The sequence below is a fragment of the Schistocerca gregaria genome, chromosome 1 (assembly GCF_023897955.1).
Source record: "Schistocerca gregaria isolate iqSchGreg1 chromosome 1, iqSchGreg1.2, whole genome shotgun sequence".
In the NCBI taxonomy this organism is placed as follows: domain Eukaryota; kingdom Metazoa; phylum Arthropoda; class Insecta; order Orthoptera; family Acrididae; genus Schistocerca; species Schistocerca gregaria.
The window spans coordinates 759,503,482-759,525,229 of record NC_064920.1 but is presented as its reverse complement, the minus strand read 5'-3'; the positions used below and the strand labels follow the sequence as shown (position 1 = coordinate 759,525,229).

Here is a 21,748-nt window from a genome sequence, read left to right as displayed (position 1 = left end):
ACTCTTTTTCAAGACAATATCCATGCTACTCAAGTGCTATTCCAAATCCTTAGCTGTCTCTGACAGTATTACAAGTCATCGACAATACTCAAAGTTATTATTTCTTTTTCCTGAACTTTATTTTCCTTTTCAAAATTCTCCTAGATTTCTTGTACTGCTTGCTCAGTGCACGGATGGGATAACATTGGGGATGGATTACAGCTCTGATCATTCCCTCCTCAATTATTGCATCCTTTTCGTGTCCTTCATACCCAACCCCGGGAGTGGCATTGGGTTAGTACATTGTCAGGGAGCTGGATAGCCAAGGGGCGAGACTGAGTAAAAGGCCAATGAGGCCCAGGAAGAAAAAGCTGTCAAAATTCACTTTGGCAGATATGATACACGAGTTGGGATGGAAGTCATTACAGCAAAGACGTTTTTCGTCGCAGCGAGACCTTTTTATGAAATTTCAGTCACCAACTTTCTCTTCCGAATGCGAAAATATTTTGTTGAGCCCAACCTACATAGGTAGGAATGATCATCAAAATAAAATAAGAGAAATCAGAGCTCGAACAGAAAGGTTTAGGTGTTCGTTTTTCCCGCTCACTGTTCAGGAGTGGAATAGTAGAGAGATAGTATGATTGTGGTTCGATGAACCCTCTGCCAAGCACTTAAATGTGAATTGCAGACTAGTCATGTAGATGTAGATGTATCCTTTATTCCAACACGATACAAATATGAAATTATGAAATACGCGGTCTGTTCAAAAAAATTCTAGAACATTCGTAATTTCGTGCCGTGGTGGGTGTGTTGGAGCAAAATGCAGTTGGCATCCCTCACATGCATGTGTTTAATGTGTAACTGCCGGAAGTTTCATCATTGTTTGTCTTTAGTTATTGTTCAGTGCTGTAATCAATAGAACATTGTGTCTCACAGTTTGTGAATTTCGAGATGGAAGAGTTAGAGGATCAATGCATCTGCATTAAATTTTGCATGAAACTCAAGAAAACCTTTACAGAGACACACCAAATATGCAAGAAGCCTACAGTGAAGAGTGCTTAAGCCATGTTGGTGTTACAAATGACTCACATAGTTTTAGACATGACCATACAGAAGTTAAAGATGACCCTCATTCAGGGCGCCCTTCGACGACTACCGACGACGCTCATGAAGGAACGTCAGTCAAATTGTATGTGCCAATTGAAGACTGACTGTCCAAGAGATTGCAGAAGAATGTAACATTGGTTCATGTCATGAAATCCTAACACAGTGCCTTGGAATGCATCATGTTGCTGCCAAGTTCGTCCCATGGCTCATGAGTCAAGGCCAGAAAGACCTTCGACTTGCTATCTGTGAATGGTGATGAGACATGCATCTAGTTATGACATTTAGATCGAGATTCAATCTTTATGATGGGTTGGTAAAGGTTCTCCCAGACCAAAGAAATTTTGTCAGGTCAGGTCAGGTCAGGTCAGGTCAAGTGTCAAAGCCATGCTCATAGTTTTCCTTGACTTTGAAGGATTAGTTCATCATGAATTCTTGCCACAGGAACAAACTGTTAATCAATGGTATTATTAGGATGTGTTGCAACACATTTGAGAAATAAATGGCCTGAAATGTGGTGATAAAATTCGTGGCTCTTGTATCACTATAACACACCCACACATTCAAATGAAATCACTGTGCTGCCTCATTGTCCGTGCTCTCCAGACCCACCCCTGCGGACTTTTTTTTATTTCCAAAGTTGAAAACCCCATTTAAAGGATGAAGATTTGCAACGACAGACAAGATGAAAGAAAATCCGCAGATGACACTTTGTGCGATCCGGCCATAGGCGTACCAAGACTGCTTTTGGAAGTCAAAACAGCGTTGGGAGCGGTGTATCAACTGTGAAGGAGAGTATTTTGAAGGATACCACGCACAATAAGTAAAAAGTAAGTGTAGTAAAGTTTTGTAGACAAAGTTCTGGCATTTTTTGAACAGACCTTGTAATTACCAACTAACATGTCATGCACTTTATCATGAGCCATGTTGATTTTCTACGTTATTTCACACCATGACCAAAGCTATGGCACGCAAAAGAAGCTACAGATACAGATTCAGCACACAGTGCATAATACTCAAGTAGGTAACACTGTGAACACTTCACACTCTCAAACTACAGCTATTTACTGTTGCCGTGAAATACGAACACATCATCCATTTCCACACCCAGGTGTCTTTATAAGGCGGCTGCTGTGCCGGGGGTGTGACCGGCTGCCTTCTGGCAGGAGTTCGACTGCTGCTTGAATGGACTGACAGGCCCACTGTGCTGACACCAAGTGAAATGGACAGACGTAGTGCAGAAAGCAAGTATCCCAATAGGGCTCGAACCTGTGGCTGCGGCTGGGGGCTCTATTTCATCTTCTAGTCTGGTGTAGCACCTGCATCCTGGTGGTGCTGATGGAGAGCCAATGCTTCTGCTACAAAATAAACGGTTATTTATACCAGATAGCAGCACACTTGTTTTGCCAATGCGCTGCTCCTGATCACATAGTTGGCAACACCACTGAAACCCCAGTGATGGAGACATTGCCTTGCCTGTGCTTCTCATTACCATGGCACTAGAAAGTTGCGCCAAGCAAGGTTGCCCACCCTAGTAATTTTGCATACTTGTCGTCTTAACACATATGTCTTCGTGCCACACTCACCAGCCTTTATCAGTGAATGCAATGTTCCACTGCACCTGCTCACAAATTTTACTCTTAATCTGGTAGTTGTACATGTTGTAATAACCTTTTGCTCCCTGTATTTTGTGCCTGCTACCATCAGAATTTTAAAGAATATATTACAGTCAACATTTTCAAAAGCATTCTCTAAATCTACAAATGCTGTAAACTATGTTTGCCTTTGTTCAGCCTATCTACCAAGGTAAGTTGTAAGGTCAATATTTCCTCGTGTGTTCCTACATTTCTCCAGGTCCTACATTGATTTTTCCTGAGGTTGGCTTCTACCTATTTTCCTTTCTTCTGTAAATATTTTGTCAGTGTTTTTGAACCATGACTTGGTGTGTATATTGTGAAAAATGAAAATTTGCCCTAGAGCGGTATTTGAAATTTCATTTTTTCCTAATCGGTTAATGCCAGTGGAATTATATTGTGGTCCATCCCAAACTTCCATTTCTCATTATGTATTTTCAGTATGAATACTGTGGTTCGTTCTGTTTCTTGGTAACTTTTCAGTTTCCATTTATTCTCCGACATATTTTCATCAGATTTTTTTTTCCTTTCTTTCTTTCTCCCCCCCCCCCCCCCTTTCATAATTAGATGTTTCAAACTTATTTTCCTTCTTTATAGTGGAATCTCTTGCAAGTCATTAACTTTGGCAGCCAGTTATATTTTCATATTGTGTTACATATAGCTATCTTCAAGCCACTGTTGGCAATTCTGCAGCCACAGCATGCTGTAGTCTCTTGTGTCACATGATGTGGCATCATCCAGGTCAAATTCTACAGAGACTGCAATAGGCAGTTTTGAGAAATCAAAAGATTAATTGATCTGGGGCATGCAAACATATTTTTGTATGACCTGCTTCATAATGAATACAAAAATGCTTTGAAAAAAGCAGAAATGTGGAAGTAAATAGGTGCAAAGCTGTATTAGACAGTTATTAATGTGTATCATGTATTTATAACTAAATGGATACTTAACATAATTTATACTATCACACGAACACTGTTGTGTGAAATATAGTTAAGTTGAAATCAAACAATGCATAATCCAGTATGGAATAATGACAACACTGTGAGAAGAATATATTGCTACTCACCATATAGTGGAGCTGTGATCTTTCAGCCAAAAGGCCTTCATCTAAAGTAGACACCACAAACACACCCAGTTTCTCTCTGACTTCATTGGTCAGAATCGTTGGTCATATATGGGGGGCTGCCCCCCCCCCCCCTTTTTTTCTCTCCCCCAGGCAAAGGCTTTTTGGCCAAAAGCTCACTTGTTTAGAAGTCTTTTTGTTGGGCCTGCAAATCAACATGACCACTACATACAGTTCAGTTGATGTGATAATATTCTAGTATGAATATAATGCCAACTGTGCTCCAGAATGTGTGCTATTGGTGTAATATATGAATACCTCATTGCTTATTACTAACATTATTAATGAACTTCATTTTAATCTTTGTGCATTTCAGAGTGTGGCAGCTGGTCAGTTGTCAAACTGTTCCTGCTGGTCAGTTGATATGTAATATATATCACTTCAAGGGACATAATGTTGACAACACGCAGCTTTGTCAACAGTGCGACGAGAAATTCATGAAATAATCCTTTTCAGTTCTTGAGATAATTTCTTGTGGCTTTCCTGACTGGATATAGTTTAATCCGTTCAGAGAAAACATCCACCATGGCAAAAATAAAGCAGTGTGGTGACTCAACGACATTTATCACAGTTTGATCATTATTTTCATACTTTCTGGGCCATATTGTAAAAATAATCATTTTCCTATAATTTCTGCATGCATTTTTGAGTACCAAAATGGCCATAACTCTTGTGGGTTCTTAATCTTTCGGATTCCTCCTTTGGCTAACACTACTTCAAATCATCAGAGTCCTTATCAGTTATTCTAAAAAGTGTTTCTTTGAATATCTTGTGATACTTATCCAATTTTTCATACTTCTTTTTACCTAAACAGCTTTTTACCAGTGTCCAGTTTGAATCATGATTTTCACTTCTTCTAACTTTGTTACACAGTGACCTAATAACTTTGTCATCATTCACCTCTTTCACGTATCTTATTTTAAATTCTTTTTGCTCATTCCAGTCAAAAACTCCATTAACTACTCCTAGTGGTAACACTGACAGAGCATCAGCGACTACATGGTCAGTTTCCTTTATATATCACATGTCATAGTTAAACTGCTGTGACTACATCACTGATCTAGGAAGTCTACTGTTATAAAGTTTGCACTCCTGAAGATAATTTAAAGCCTTGTGAAATATGAGAATAGTATCACTTTATGCCCAAGTTGGTGTATACTAAATTTTGAGACTGACCAGTGTACTACTAGCAACTCCTTTTCAGTGACCGTATAACATTTTTCAGGCTTCAGTGGCACCCTACTTGCAAAAGTGATAGTATAATGAACCATTTCCCCATTCATTTCTGTCTCCTGAAATAATTCAGATCCTAATCCATAATCACTACTGTGACTGTGTAAACAGAATGGCAATTCAAAATCTGGTCTTTGTTATATGTTCTGGTTGTTCAACTCTTTCTTAATTTTCTCAAAGGCCTCTTTATAGTCTTTACTCCACGCCCAAACAATGTTCTTTTTAAGTAAATTACTAAGGAATGGGTATTTAAACTTTGTCCACCCACAAATTTTCTGTAATAATCACACAAATCGTAGAAAGATTTCAGTTGTTTTGTTGCCAGGAGCATGAAACTCTGAGATAGCTTTAATTTTATCTGGATCAGCCAAAATTCCTTTTTCAGTAACTACATGTCCTAAAAATTTTAATTCTGATACGGCAATTTGCTTTTCCTGATTTTAGGGTCATTCCACCTCTTCTAAGTTTTTTACATGCCTCTTTCAAAAGCTCAAAGTATTCATTCCAATCCTGACTAGTTACTAAAATGTTATCGGCATAAATTATTAATTTGGATACAAGTTTCTTGCCCAATACATGATGTAATGCCCTAATGAATTTTGTCACAGATGGGTGTAAGCCAAAAGGTACTATCCAGTATTGGTAACATCATTCGTTACAGAACAAAGCAGTGTATTTTCTGGAGTCTGATGAGACAGGCACCTGGTAAACCCTGAGTTTAGGTCCAAACTTGACATAACCTGTATATTTATAAATTTGTGTAGAAATTAATCAGTGTTCTCAGAGCGATAAGTTTCTCTGTACAAAAATGTATTTAAAAGTCTGAAACCAAGAACTTCTCTCACTCCTCTGTCCCTTTTTGAAACAGTTATTTGTGGACTAACACTCCTCTCAATAGTGTCACACACTTCCATTTTTTGTAATTATCTCTCCTCAGCAGCAGTTTTGAAATGGGTACCCCATATGGTTTTATGAAAAATGGTTCATGTGGTTTCAGTTTGCAAAGTACATTGGTATCTTTTGACCTTTCCTGGAGTATTGCTAAACCATCACTATACTCACACAACAAAGAGTCCAACTCCTGTTTGTGTCAGTAAGTCCACTGGTTTCAGACATTTTTGTGTCTGCTAGTTCTTGAACACTACTTCATCTGTCTAACCCAGATATATCTCTGTCAACAAGTCTTCTGTCTTTTAAAAGTTCAGTGCTGTTAATTTTATTACTCTGCAGTTTGCACTTGAGTTAATAAAACTTGTACAACTGCATCTCTTGTTTGGTATAGTTATGACAAGTTACTGTCCTCACCAATCAAATCCTGCATTTACACTTCTAAACCAAGACATTTTGTGTAGAAAGTCTTCACTAAGTTCAGTTACAATTAGAAAACCACATCTAAAAGTCACTCATTCGATAATGAAGGCTAACAAAGTCTGATTCATAACCATTTTACTATGTTTTCCTGTAGCACCATTTATCTTTACCCCAATTGGCATTCAGCTCAGTGTAATCCTTTTCTCATTTCACTTTTTTACTTAATATTATTAATATTCCTGCGACCTGACTACTTGTATCTGTAAGGCACCTGCCTTCCCATGAGCCAACATTTACTTTAGAATGAAATTTTCACTCTACAGCGGAGTGTGTGCTGATTTGAAACTTCCTGGCAGATTAAAACTGTGTGCCGGAACAAGACTCGAACTCCGGACCTTTGCCTTTCACGGGCAAGTGGTCTACCGACTGAGCTACCCAAGCACGACTCACGCCCCGTCCTCACAGCTTTACTTCTGCCAGCACCTCCTCTCCTACCTTCCAAACTTTACAGAAGCTCTCCTGCAAACCTTGCAGGACTAGCGCTCCTGAAAGAGAGAATAATTGTGGAAACATTCTAGAAACATCCCCCAGGTTGTGGCTAAGCCATGTCTCAGCAATATCCTTTCTTTCAGGAGTGCTAGTTCTGCAAGGTTCGCAGGAGAGCTTCTGTAGAGTTTGGAAGGTATGAGACGAGATACTGGCAGAAGTAAAGCTTTGAGAACGGGGCGTGAGCCGTGCTTGGGTAGCTCAGTTGGTAGAGCACTTGCCCACGAAAGGCAAAGGTCCGGAGTTCGAGTCTCGGTCCGGCACACATTTGTAATCTACCAGGAAGTTTCAACTTTTACTTTGATAAATGCACTGCATATTTCTTCACCTTTTTGAGAATTAACGTCCTCATGTAGTAAATCATCCTCAGTTTTTCTGAAACTATGAGTTCTTGGGTTGCAGTTACTTTTACCATTTTCATTTGTATTGCTTACTTTCATTACATTAATACAAATACCATTGTCATTACTTTCACTAATAATTTCATTGATCCAAACACTTTCATCACTACACTGTTCAAAAGGATGGAGAGCAACAGTCATTCATTTCCTTTCTGATTTTATTAAAGCAAATCCAGATTTCGGCTTGTAATTAGCCATTATCAGTGCAGTATTTCAGATTTTTAATACATGCCCTAGTAATTCACCCCTGTTGTTCGGGCTCCTGTCACAGTTCATTCAAGGCTTCTCTGTCTTGACTTGAATGAACTGAGACAGGACCATGAACAACAGGGGTGACATACTAGAGCATGTATTAAAAATCTGAAATACTGCATTGTTAATGGCTATTTACTAACTGTAATCTGGATTAGCTTTAATAGAGCCAGAAAGGAAACGACTGATTGCTGTTCTCCATCATTTTGAAGGTCATATCACAGTCATTGAATGCATTCTACATTCATAATGGAAGGCACTTTGATGAAGTATACTGTTCATCACAATGGCACTTACCTATCAGTTGTTCAACAGTATTGTACTTAATACTGTGCTGCCAATCAAGATGTAAAGTTTTGCACCAATAATAATCATTCTCCTAAAATTCTGATTTTCAACAATAGCTTAACTGTTTAGTCACATACAGAGGAATCTAGAAAAAATGTGCACACTCTTTGGTAGTTAATATCTTTGGAGCAAAATGACATATCACTGCAATTTAGCATGGTAGCATAGTCCATCGTTTTCTCAACAGATCTTGGTGTGTGTGTGTGTACCAGCAGATGACAGCACAGCAATAAATGATATGAGATTGTCATTTGAGTAATGCAAGGACTTACAGAAGTGATATTGGAAGTGTGAAAACATGACGGAGGTACAATGGGAATGGTGTAATGTGCATGGACCTTGGCCAACAACACGTACAGTTATTTATCATATTCTGGATAAATTTGAAGCTGATGGTACTGTTCAGGATGTGCATAAGGAAAGGTCTGGCCAACCAAAAACATGAACAAGTCCAGCTCCCAGCACTGCTGTTTTGCAACATTTTACTAGGGCACCTCAAAAATCTGTGAAGCAGGGTGCACGTGAAAGTGGGTAAGCCAATCAAGCATATGATGAATTCTGAAGGTTGCGAAGTGGAAAGTGCACATTCCATGATTGTCGCACATTGTGAACAAGGAGAACCTGGATCGAAAGATGGAATACTGCGAGTGGTTTGAAGGCATGCTTTGCAAGGATGAACGGTTTGCAGGGATGGTTACTGCTGTAACAAGGTGCAATTCAAACAGAACGGTTCTTTAAACTGCCAGAGCATCGTGATCTGGGCTCCTGAAAACTCTTACATTCATGTGGAGAAACATATTAATCTACCGGATGGTAGTGTTCTCTCTTTGATGGTATCATAATGGGTGAGGTGTATCTACATCTACATATACATATACATCATACTCTGCAAGCCACCTAATGGTGTGTCGCAGAGGGTACTTTCAGTACCACTGTCTGATCCCTCCAACTCCGTTTCACTCATGAATCATGAATAATGCATGCGAAGAATGATTGTTTGTAAGCCTCTGTATTGGCTCTAATTTCTTGAATTTTCTCCTTGTGGTCAGTAACCAAGATGTATTTAGGGAGAAGTAATATGTTGTCTGACTCCTCCTGAAAAGTGCTGTCCCAAAATTTCAATAGTAACTCTCACCGTGATGCATAACGCCTCTCTTGTAATGTTTGCCAATGGAGTTTGCTTAGCATCTCCATAATGCTCTCTTGCCAGTTATATGATCCCGTGACGAAATGTGCCGCTCTTCATTGGATCTTCTCTATCTCCTCTATCAGTCCTACTTGATAGGGATCCCAGATAGATGAACAATACTCAAGAATCAGGCAAACAAGAGCCTTATAAGCCACTTCTTTTATGGATGAGCTACATTTCCTTAAGATTCTTCCAATGAATCTGAGTCTGGTGTTTGCTTTTTCCACTAGCTGTTTTATATGGTCATTTCACTTAAGGTCCTCTGGATAGCTACACCTGGATATTTTATGGCAGACGTGGTCTCCAGCTGTTTGTCATCAATAGTGTAGCTTTCCCTATGTATGCGCAATATTTATTTGCATTCAGGGTCAAGTGCTAGAGCCTGCACAAATCATCAGTTCTCCGCAGGTCATTTTGCAAGTTCTTACTATCTTCTGGCTTTGCTACTTTGGTACAGACAACTGCATCATCTGCGAATAGCCTTAAAGAGCATCCGACACTTTCTAATAGAGTATATTGTAAACAGCAACGCTCCTATCACACTTCTCAGTGGTACCATCTGTCGATTTTTTCTGTTAAGAGTGATGTGTTGAGTTCTATCTGCTAGAAAGTCTTGAATCCAATCGCAAGTCTACTCCGACACGCTATAAGCTCGTTCCCTCCCTGCCCCCCCCCCCCCCCCCAATTAAACAGCAATTCAGGTTGTGTCAAATGCCTTACTTAAATCAAAGAACACGGTGTCAGCCTGAGTGCCGTTGTCCATTGCACTGTGGATCTCATGGAGGAATAGGGTGAGCTAAGTTTTGCAGGATCTCTGTTTGTGGAATCCATGATGAATTTTGTAGAGGAGATGTTAGTTTTCTAAAAACATAATAATTCTTGAGCATAAAACATGTTCCATAATTCTACAACAGATTGATGTCAATCATATAGGTGTATAATTGTGTGGATCTGTCTTACGGCCCTTTTTAGAAACAGGAATGACCTACACTTTTTTCCAGTCTTTATGTACCTTTTGTTGCTCAAACGATCTGCAATAAATTACTGCTAGAAGGGGAGCAAGTTCTTTTGCATAACCTTTACAGAATCTTATTGTTATCTCATCTGGTCCTGACGCCTTTCCACTAACAAGCAATTGTAGTTGCTTTTCAGTTCCGCGATGAGTTATCTCAATATCTGCCATTTTGATGTTCACACAACAATTGAAAGGAGAGATAGCGTTACGATCTTCTGCGGTGAAACAACTTCGGAAGACTGAATTCAGTATTTCAGCCTTCTTTCTGTTATCTTCCGTTTTGGTGCCAGTGTAGTGCTGAGAGAATCAATACTTGATTTTGACCCACTTACTGATTTTACATAAGACCAAAATTTCTTAGGGTTTTTACTCAGGTCGGTTGGCAACTTCTTACTTTCAAAATCATTGAACGCTTCTCTCATTGCTCTCCTTACGCTCATTTTCAATTCATTCAGCTTTTGTTTGTCAGCTAGGTTTTTACTTGTTTTGAATCTGAGATAAAGCGCTCTTTGTTTACGTAGCACTTTTCTAACATGGCTATTAAACCATGGTGTATCTTTCCATCCCTTAAAATCTTACTCGGAACATACTTGTCTAGGGCACATTGAACGATGTCTTTGAATTTTTTCCATTTGTTCCCCCCCCATCTTCATCCTCATCACCGAATATTTGATGTCGACTGCTGAAATTTGTATTCTGTCACCCTTGCTGAGCAAATATATCTTTCTACCTTTCTTAACATTCCTTGTAGGAACCATCGTCACAGTTGCTATCACAACCTTATGATCACTGATACTTTTCTCTGTGTTAACTGATTCGATAAGTTCAGTTCTGTTTGCTGCCATGAGGTCTAAGACGTTACCCTCTCGAGTTGGTTCTCTACCTGCTCAACATAATTTTCAGACGAGACATCCATAACAATGCCACAAGAGTCCCTGTCTCTGGTGCCATTGTTGATGGCAAAACACTCCCAATCTATACCTGGGAAGTTGAAGTTACCCCCTATTACAACGGTATGATCAGGAAAACTAGTAATGCTATTCTGCAAATTCTGTCTGAAGCACTCTCAAACTACAGATCCTGACCCAGGTGGCCTGTAGAAACATCCAATCACCATTTTTGACCATTCATTGATATTCGGTTTCACCCAGATTACTTTACATTCAGAATCCGTGATAAACTCACTAGATTTTATCGAATTTTTTACTGCAATGAACATGCCACCACCATTGGCGACTAACCTATTCTTATGATTAACTTTCCAATCTGAACTTAGTATTTTGTTGTCATTGACGTCTGGTTTCAACCAGTGTTCTGTTCCTAATACTATGTGTGCATTGCAACCTTCAGTAAGTGATAATAATTCTGGGACATTTCCTTGGATGCTCCTGCAGTTTACTAAAATCATATTAATCTTCTCTGTCTCTGATCTGTGAGGACCAAGGTTCTCTGCACTGTGGCTGATTTAACAGGCAAATTGTCTTTGGTCCCAAGGGAGGGGTTCTCTAACCTAAAAAAAGCCCCATGTACACACCACATGTAGTCAACTACCCTAGCAGCCGCTTCCTGCATGTAGTGCATGACTGGCCTATTAAGGGGAACCATACAATTCTGCACCCGATAGTGGAGGTCGAGAAATTCACATCCGATACTATCGCAGAATCGTCTGAGCCACTGCTTTAGACCTTCCACTCTACTCCACACCAGAGGACCTCAATCAACCCTGGGTACGATGCTACAAATACAGCTTAGCCTGCACCTTGCATGTGTTGCTAGTTGCCTTCACGAAATCAGACCGCTGCCGAAAGTAGCCAAGGATGGCCTTGGAACCCAAGCAGCAGGTGTCCTTCAAGCCGACAAGTGTCATTATATGCAGCCTGTTACATCCATTGTGCTCAATAGCCACTGGTAGGGTGTCCTCCATATCACAGATGAGACCTTCCAGCAAACATACCAAATGCACACTGGTATTCTTTTCCACCTTACCTGCTATATTCCTGAGGTGGTCCATCACCCACCTAACATTGGAGCTCCCAATGACAAGCATACCTACCCTCTGTACTTGACCGGACTGGGCAGGAAAATCTACCACTGCCCCAACAGGAGAGGCATCCTCTGCTGGCTCAGTTATCAACAACACTGGGTAGCACCTTGTACCTATTGCTAAGATGTAGGGAGCCAGCCGCATGGCCTGCTCCCTTTTCGCCTTCCGCCCAGTGATACTCGAACCCACCACTGTCTGCCACCCACTCTGGAGTGAGGACATACCAGCTAGATATTGCGTATCAGAAGGCACAGTGAACGTCTGGGTCACCAGGGGATTCCAGTGGCACAAAGGGTGTCACAAGTTTCCTCACTGGTGCCCCAACATAACCGCAACTTTGAGCATTAGCTAGAAGCTTGTCGACGGTAGCCGACGCAGCTTCCAGCTGTTTTCAAACAGCAACCAACTCTCCGTGTGTCCCGCTTACAACAAGCAGAGTCCCTAGCTGTATCATACAGCGTATAAAATAGATATAAGGTCCCCTCAAATGGCACTACTGAGTTTGAAGTGTATACAAAATATAGCAAAGGAGAACAAAGTAACACTAAAATTGCTGTGCAGATTTCTCACTGTACTCTTGAGACCGCAAGTTAGATTAGATTAGATTTACTTTCATTCCAAGCTATTAAACAGAAATACATTTCTCTATTGTAGTTGATATATTTACAGATACCTGTTATTAGAAATCCTGTTTACCAAAAAGTTACTACACGAGATAAATATTCAAACTAGAGTGCATTGGTCTAAACTCTATGCTGTCTACTAGCACAAAATTAAAACTTGGTGGCATGATGAAGTTTCTAGTAGTGGGAATATGTGCACTAGGAAGCCCCTCTACACAAGGATACTCACAGCACTTACGCAAAAACAAGAACTATGATTAATTTTCTAACTAATTGTCTACACAGTAAAATACACAAGTATAGTTCACTTCTTTGGAGAAGCATGTGAGCCGCGCGGTTAGAGGCGCCATGTCACCAACTGCGCAGCCCCTCCCGTTGGAGGTTCGAGTCCTCTCTCGGGCATAGATGTGTGTGTTGTTCTTAGTGTAACTTAATTTAAGTAGTGTGTAAGTCTAGGGACAGATGACTGTAGCAATTTGGTCCCTTAAAAATCCACACACATTTCAACATTTCAGAAGCATGTGAAAAAAAGACTAAATTAATTTACTATTTATCACACAAGTTCTGAATTTACTATTTATCACACAAGTTCTGCTGCTGCGCATCCTCTCAGTTCGGCAGCTACCACTACATATGCTGCAAACATCAATTTTACCAGGCATCTGGGAGGTATTTGGAAATAAAAAAAATTATGTACAACAAGATGGCACTCCACCCCACTGGCACAGAAACGTCAGAGTGTACTTGGATGAAAATCTACCTGGATGATCGATAGGTCTAGAGGAGCTGTTGAATACCTGATAGTGTCTCCAGACCTTACACCTCTTGACTTCTATCTATGGAGGACCTTGAAAAGTGAATTTTATCAACAGAAGCCAGCTTTGCTGAACTAGCTACGAGAAATCATCGGGGCGTTCTATGCCGCTGTCACACCGGCAACACTGACAGCCAAACTTTGGTCAACAGATCTGTAGCATCAACATTGTTCGGCTGTTAATGAGGGTCACTTTGAACACACAAAATTACCTTTCTCCTGTGCAAGACTTATAATGGTATGTCATTTTGTTCCATTAATATTGACTATCAAAGATTGTCTACATTTTCTGCACCCCTCTTTATTACACAGAAATAATTCACTTTTGTTCTTCTCAACAGGTAGCCTAATCTCATTGTCATATTTAATTATTAAAGTTTTCATATCATGTGTACATGTTTCTTCACAAGGAGTTAAATCATAGAACCTGTTAGCTGTGGCACTATCATTAATATTATACAAATCATTAGCAACATCATTGGGTATCTCTAAAACATTAATATACTCACCATTTTCACCCAAAGCTTCTAACACATCCACTTTCTCTTTGAAACAAATAAAATACTTTTCTTCATCTGCTGCCACAAAGTCATCACCACAATTATTCCCCTTAATACCACAAACATCATCCACATCTTTCTCTTTAATATTTGCAATACTGTTTTTGTATCTATTTATTCTTAAGTCATTGTTCATTAACACAGTGCCCAACTTTTGCTCACCTAGTTCCCTCATAACTGTTTCAATCCCTAAATCATCATGTACATCATTAGCCTGGTTATTCTCAGTCAAGTTACTTCTTTCTACCCAATTATAGAATTCTGTTGAGTTTATAATGTTTCCTGCCTTTTCACTGATACATGTGTATTCAGTTTCCTTACCTGCAGTTCTCAGATTGATTGGTTGACAAGTTTCATGTTGTATAGACATAATATTTATAAGCTAGTCCACATTTTAAAAATAATAACTCTTTACTTTACGTGAATCTGTTTGTTTTTAATTATTATTATTGATGTTGTTCCATTTATTGCACATGCATTTGACCCATGCCGTGTGGACCGACAGTGGGACACCTATTAGTTTTTTAATTCATGAATATCCCTTTCATGATCAAATTGTTTTTTTACTCAGTTTTTTAAATTTTTGTTTTGTATTTTGCTTAAGGAATAGCTTCTAAAGTGAAATGTATAAAAAGTGTATGATTGCTACAATCAGCTTTTTTAATATTTCAGGTGGGACTTACATGTCCCATTGGTCATTAGGTGGGAGTATTGCATAGGTTTGAATAAAAACAGAGCATCAGAGAGAACATTTAATTTCAGCTGCAACTTTTACAAAAAATAATTAATTTTTGTGGCCAGTTTACACAAATACAAGGGTTATATTGTAAATGATGTTTGATGTTGATTTTACCAATGCCGATATCAGGAACATTTATTTTTTATGAAATTTTTTGAAGCACGGATGTGCACATAGAGAACTTTGTGGTGTATGCACATCATGATGGTCCGTACTTCCTTCTGCTTTGTGCTCCATAACTTTTCCAGCTTGAAGGCGAACTTCGTCTGGTACAGTCATGACACCCAGTTTGTTTCTTCTTAGAAAATTTGGTCTTCCTCTTCTTTTTATTTTATGACGTGCTGTTAGTTGTCTGATAAGCGAAAGGTGAAAGGATAACTGGTTATGTCCTCTCTATGCTTACGGTTCCACATTATGAAACTGTTAACAATTGCCAGGTCAGTTACGAAAAAGAAAAGATGATGCCACCACTTTAGAGATCACCTCCCAATTGCATATCTCTCATGCATCTGATCAAAGCAATCTACACCTCTCATAAATATATTATACTCTGCAACTGCTTTAGGACAGAAGACCTCTGATAAAGTACCATCACTGTTTTTCCTGTTGACTAAGGTTACATCTTTTGGGTATGATAAGAACTTAGTATCACCACAGTCTCGTTGTCTTGCCATTTTATTGCTGAGACACATCCCTTTGTTTTGAACATAAACTGCCAACTGCCCCGGTTGTAATTTGTCTTGTTTCTTCATACCTGAAAGTCCCCTCCTATTTGTCCTCCCTGTTCCAACTCCAAAAAGTCATCTTTCATTTAGTGGCTTCATCAGATTGTACAACATGAAGAAGTTATTGAACACAATTAGTCGGTGAGACTGCATGTATGACTCAGTAAGATGGAGCACATTTTCTCCCAAACTGAACAATGAGTCTTGGACATCCTCCTTTCGAGTATACACCTCAAACTGAGTTATGAAACCTGTTTTGAATCAGCAAGACACCAAATTTTGTAACCTTGTTTCACAGACTTCATTGGAAGGTACTGATTTATAGAACAATGCTCTCAGAATGGGACCATACTTTCATCAACAGCAATGATACTTGATGGAGTGTGTACTTCTTTCAAATTGTTATTGATAGCGTCAATTATTGGGTGTATTTTGCGTAATCAATCGTAACCAGCTTCACCTCTTGGTACTGCTGTAGCATTGTCATTGCGGTGAATGTTTTCAGTCAGTTTTTTGAACCTGGTTTTACTCATTAGTTGAGAAATTCCACTTACACCTAAAAGTGGGTCGGTGGACTAATAGTGACTCATCAGGCAGTCTATGTATTCCCATTAGAATGTGAATGGCAATAAAATATTTTATTTCTTCAAAGGCAGTGTGTTTCCAATTGCAGCTATCCTGTCTTACCCTTTTACATGTTGTAATGTTGTCACATATTTGAGTTGCATAGAGTTTAGTCTCATCTTTGATCTTCCTCAATCAGTCATCAGTAAAAATTGTAAAATAAAATCTATTACTTTATCATTTGGTCCAAAATCAAACTTTATATATGCACTTCCATCAAGAGATCCTGATAAGTTTTCAAACTAAGTTACGTTGTCATTCCACTGTGTTTCAGTTTCATTGGCATATTCGGCCCCATTCTCTTGTTCTTCGCACACAAGTTCAATTGCAGTGTTATTGGTAATTTTGGCGACATTTTCTTTTACTGCACATGCAATACCATCATTTTCTGCCACCTCCATTCTAGCACTGTCACCATTGTTGTGACCATAACTACGTGGCTCAGCCAATGTCCTAGGTGGTGTAGTATTAATAGATGTACTGTTGGATGCGTCAAGACAGGTGAGTTCATCTGCAGCTTCATCACCACCTTCTTCCTCCGAAAATTCTTCATTATCAGGAAGCAAAAAGTAATACTCAAGAATTTTTGCTGCTGCTGCTTGTTTTTATTGTTACTGTATGAATTATTTACCACACCAAGTGATGTAGCATCGCACAGAGAAAGAAATAAAGCCAAAATGTCGAATGTATAACTAAATTATAAATAATATGTGGGACAAATATGTCCCACTGTCCATGTGATTCATATTTCATGCAGTCAAAAACTAAAAACTATTTACCAAATCACTGAAGTACATTTTATGCTAAAATTCTACATAATATTTACTAATGAATGATAAGAAACACAATAAATATGGTTATTTTGCTTACCTTGCTTATTTACAAAAGAAAAGTTGAAAAATATGCAAAAACTTTCACAGAAGCAATCAAACAAGTGCACTCCATCGAACAACTTCCAGCAGAAAGCAGCTGCTTGCCGGGAAGAAGTCTCTAATACTTTCAAGTAGTAGCGAAGGCTTCCAGTAGATGGCAGCACACTACAGATGTGGGGTTTCTGTTGTCCCCTTGGTCGTGCAGCACGAAAAAGTGAACTGGGGTACACCTGTCCCATGGGCCATGAAAAGGATATTTATAGTTTCTTTTCGTCTTGTGTCATTGTACCCATGGCAATTTCTGTTTATGGTGCCAAAATCTCTGTTGTCATTTTCTGTTCCAATTATTCTCATGGTATCCCCTAAAATGAAATTTATTATTATTACAATTGTGTTCCCTTGAATGAAAATTGTTATCATTGTAATTGCAACGTCCTTTAGGATGAAATTATTGTGGTCTTCAACATGTGGCTAAACCAAGGTGGAAACATATCCAGATGAGTTTTGGTTGGATATCCACTCACCCTTCATTACACATGTTGGACGTCATAGGCTGGGCAGACTGGTAAAACAGGGCAGGTGGCAAACTGTGGCAGAACTAACATCAGACTTCAATGCCGGATAGAGTACAAGTGTGTCTGAACACACAGTGCATCGAACACTTCTAAAAATGGGCGTCTGCAGCTGACGACCCGTGCATGTGCCAATGTTAATACCATGATATCAACAAGTGTGACTAAAATGGGCATGTGACCATCAACACTGGACATTGGTGCAGTGGCAGAGCATTGCATGGTCTGTTACATTCTTCTTCATGCTGATGGAAGGGTGCAAAACCATCATCTTCCGGGGAAACAGCTCCATGACACCTGTACTGTGAGCCAGAGACAAGCTTGTGATGGCTCCATTATGCCCTGGGGAGTGGGGTTGGAGGGGGGGGGGGGGGGGGGAGCATCCACATGGGCATCCATGCGTCCAGTAGAGCTCATGCAAGCACCATGGTGGCCAAAGAGTATTGTACATTGGTTGCAGAACTTTACACTCCTTTGTGATAATTATGCTTCCCAAAGGCAGTGACATTTTTCAACAAGATAATCCGCCATCACAACACAGTGTGATGGAGTGGTGTGAGGAACACAGTGGCAAGTTACATTTGATATGCTGGCTCCTCAACTCGCCAGATCTGAACTCAATTGAATACATCTGGGATGTGACTGCCCGTGATGTCAGAGCTCGTCATCCCCCTCCCCGTAATTTATGGGAATTAGAAGACTTGTTTGTGCTGATGTGGTGCCAGCTCCCTGCAGGAACCTACCCAGGCCTCATTGCTTCCATACAACAACACATTGCCGCTGTTATGAATGCCAAAGGTGGCCATACAGTACCGACTATTAGGTGGGTGGTCATAATAGTCTTGCTGATCAGTGTATGTAACCAAATGAGCTCTGTTGGTCACCTCAAGTACAACAGGTTGCTAATTGTTTGACATAGCTGTTTGTTTCATTAATCACAATATGAAACTTCCTGGCAGATTAAAACTGTGTGCCCAACTGAGACTCGAACTCGGGACCTGTTGTCTTTCTCAGGCAAGTGCTCTACCATCTGAGCTACCAAAGCACGACTCGCGCCCAGTCCTCACAGCTTTACTTCTGCCAGTATCTCGTCTCCTACCTTCCAAACTTTACAGAAGCTCTCCTGTGAACCTTGCAGAACTAGCACTCCTGAAAGAAAGGATATTGTGGAGACATGGGATAGCCACAGCGTGGGGGATGTTTCCAGAATGAGATTTTCACTCAGCAGCAGAGTGTGTGCTGATATGAAACTTCCTGGCAGATTAATACTGTGTGCCCGACCGAGACTTGAACTCAGTCGGGCACACAGTTTTAATCTGCCAGGAAGTTTCGTTGCACTACCTGTTGGAAATCCACTTTCTTCTGTGGATCTATATAAAGTAAATTCCTTGTTCATATCATCACAAGAAAATTTCGGATTTTCACGATACCTATTACCTGTGAGACATAGAAAAGCTGTTGTTGGAAGAAGGGGAGAAATGGATTAGGTTGTGAAGCTCATTATAGTCAACCATATAGTAGTCTTTACTGGACTACCGTAAGAACGAGGATCACAGTAAATTTATAGTTTCTGAGACTGTCCAACCATTGGAATAAAGTATACTAGAATACATTTTGCTGGTGAACTTAATCCCTTCTCCCAACCCAATACATGCACTTTTTCAGTTTTCAGTCATTGTAATATGTAATGTGAAAGTGTCTGATATTCCAAACATGTAGCATTCATAAAAGGAAAATTCTGTTCATTTCATAAGTTATATAATAATAGAAAAAGTCTATGTTTTTCCAGGCTAATTTCATCGTACCTTGTTCTGCTCTTGACTTGGTGAGATTTCACATTTGTATCATTTCTTTCTGCTCTTTCTCTTCTTTTGCCTATAGAGGAATGTCTGGTTATAGAAGGCATATTTTGCTTCATACTTTACTTATGCCTTTGTTTGTGTCTGTGTCTTCATTTGTATTGATGATCCAAGTTTGTTTATCTTCATTTAATTATACAAAACATATGCATCAACACATTATATATATAATTTTAAATCCTCACATTTTCCATAGTTCCTTTCTTTCTTTCCTTAAAAGGAATCAGAAATATCTTTCTCAATACTCTTTTTTCACAGGAAATCATTACTGTGAGATGGAGGTAAAAGCAGATCTACACCCTCTGCAGTCCAGTAGAGCACCTAACATCTTCAATTGTGAACAGAACCTTGTGTAAAATCTTCAATCTGTCAACATACCACAAAGTGTTATTTCAAACTGAGACAGTGGGCATATTATTATATAACACCAAGAAAGCTTTTCAGGAGGGGAAGTTCATCATCAAACTGGCTTATATAACAGCAATGTCATGTAAACATACAACTGCTATTGTGGGACACAAATTAATGAATATCTTCCTTGTGGTGATTGCCTGAGGTAGGCAACATGTGTTGTGAGTGCTTGTAGGTACACTGAGGAGAACTCATCACGAGTGTATGATGTCTTTTTGGTGGGAACTGGGATGGTTGTGTTGACCCAGACAGTACATCACCATCTCCACACAATGAACTGGCGTGGCAGCTTTCTGTTACAGACAACAGTGCAAACTCCAATGCACCATGTACTGCAAAGAAAGCAAGCAAGGGATTCCTGGATCAGTAATGATTACAAAATTTCTCTGAGACCTTTTGTGATTGTCATGTGAGAGTGTGAAGGGATCGGCAACAGGGTAATCTGAAGGTTGTGCAGTATCGGGGCAGAACCCTCCAACCTATTTTCCAACCCTACATTTATCATCATAATGATGAATTTATCTTTCAAGGCAATAACGTGTGAACACACCACGCCCTTGTAGCAAAATTTCCTCCAGAAGGCAGTCACCAACTGAATAGAATGACTGAACAACATTTGCACCGATTTGAACGTGATTAAGCACATTTACGAGTGACTGCAGCTTGCGGTGCATCATCGCCGGTGCTCACCGGACATGTTGAATGACCTCAGAAGGATCACCATCAGGGCCTGGGACAAGCTTGAGCAACAGTGCTGCAACCATCTTGTGCACAGCATGCCGAGGAGGATCCAAGCATGTTAAAATGTGCAAAGTGGAGCTTAATGGTATTGAATGTTATGTAGTAAAAGATTTTTATTTCACTGATGTGCTGTTTCAGACTACCCTTACTTTGGCTATTGCTTTGTATTAGTTTTATAGTATAAATTTTTTCCAATAAGGCTTAATCTTTACTTTCCCATTCCCCATGAATATAAGATCTCAAATATGGGTATGGTTGGTGCAAAAATTTTGGAGCAATTTAGCTTCTGAAAGTCACCTTTTAATGTTAGGCTGAGGTTACTTTGTGTGCAGATATCACTTGTGCCGTACCATTTCATTAAATGGTTCTCAGGAAGAATGACTGCTGGCACGTCTCCATAAGAACTCAAAAATAACTCATTTGACCAATATGGTTTACTAGAGAAGATTTGTGTTGAAAGACAGTAATATGTCACTTTAACGTGTTTTGAAATTACTCTTTTGGAATTTAGTCAGTAAACATCTCCATAATACACAACACTTCTTGTGCAATCTGTCACCAGTGTTAGATCGGCATGTCAGTGACACTGGTGCACTTATTAAATGAACTGATAGCCAAATGTGCTGCTCTTGTTCACGACTTATATTAATTATACTTGGTATGGGTTCCGGGCTGATGAGCGATACTCAAGAACTTCGTGAATTAATTTCCTTAGATTCTTCTAATGAATTTCAATTTGCCGTCAACATAAGAAGATTGATTGTGGTTACCCAGGTGAATTTTTCAACTGTTGTACCAGTGTTTGGAATTGTAGTGTGTGTGTGTGTGTGTGTGTGTGTGTGTGTGTGTGTGTGTGAGAGAGAGAGAGAGAGAGAGAGAGAGAGAGAGAGAGAGAGAGAGAGCTTTCATATTCTTCTATATTTTCAGTTCCCTAATAGGTGTTGGGAAGTTGTGGGGAGTGTGATTTGGCGTACTACGCTTACTGTTTAAAAAAGAGATTTGGGGGCAGGGGGCATTGTTACTGTA

At 39.6% G+C, this 21,748-nt stretch overlaps 1 protein-coding gene across 3 annotated transcripts in view; it reads left to right on the top strand.

The window, feature by feature from the left end:
* Positions 1–21,748, top strand: part of LOC126267979 (centromere protein I-like) — a 351,312-nt gene that overhangs the window by 266,147 nt on the left and 63,417 nt on the right. The gene's annotated exons all lie outside the window — the stretch shown is intronic.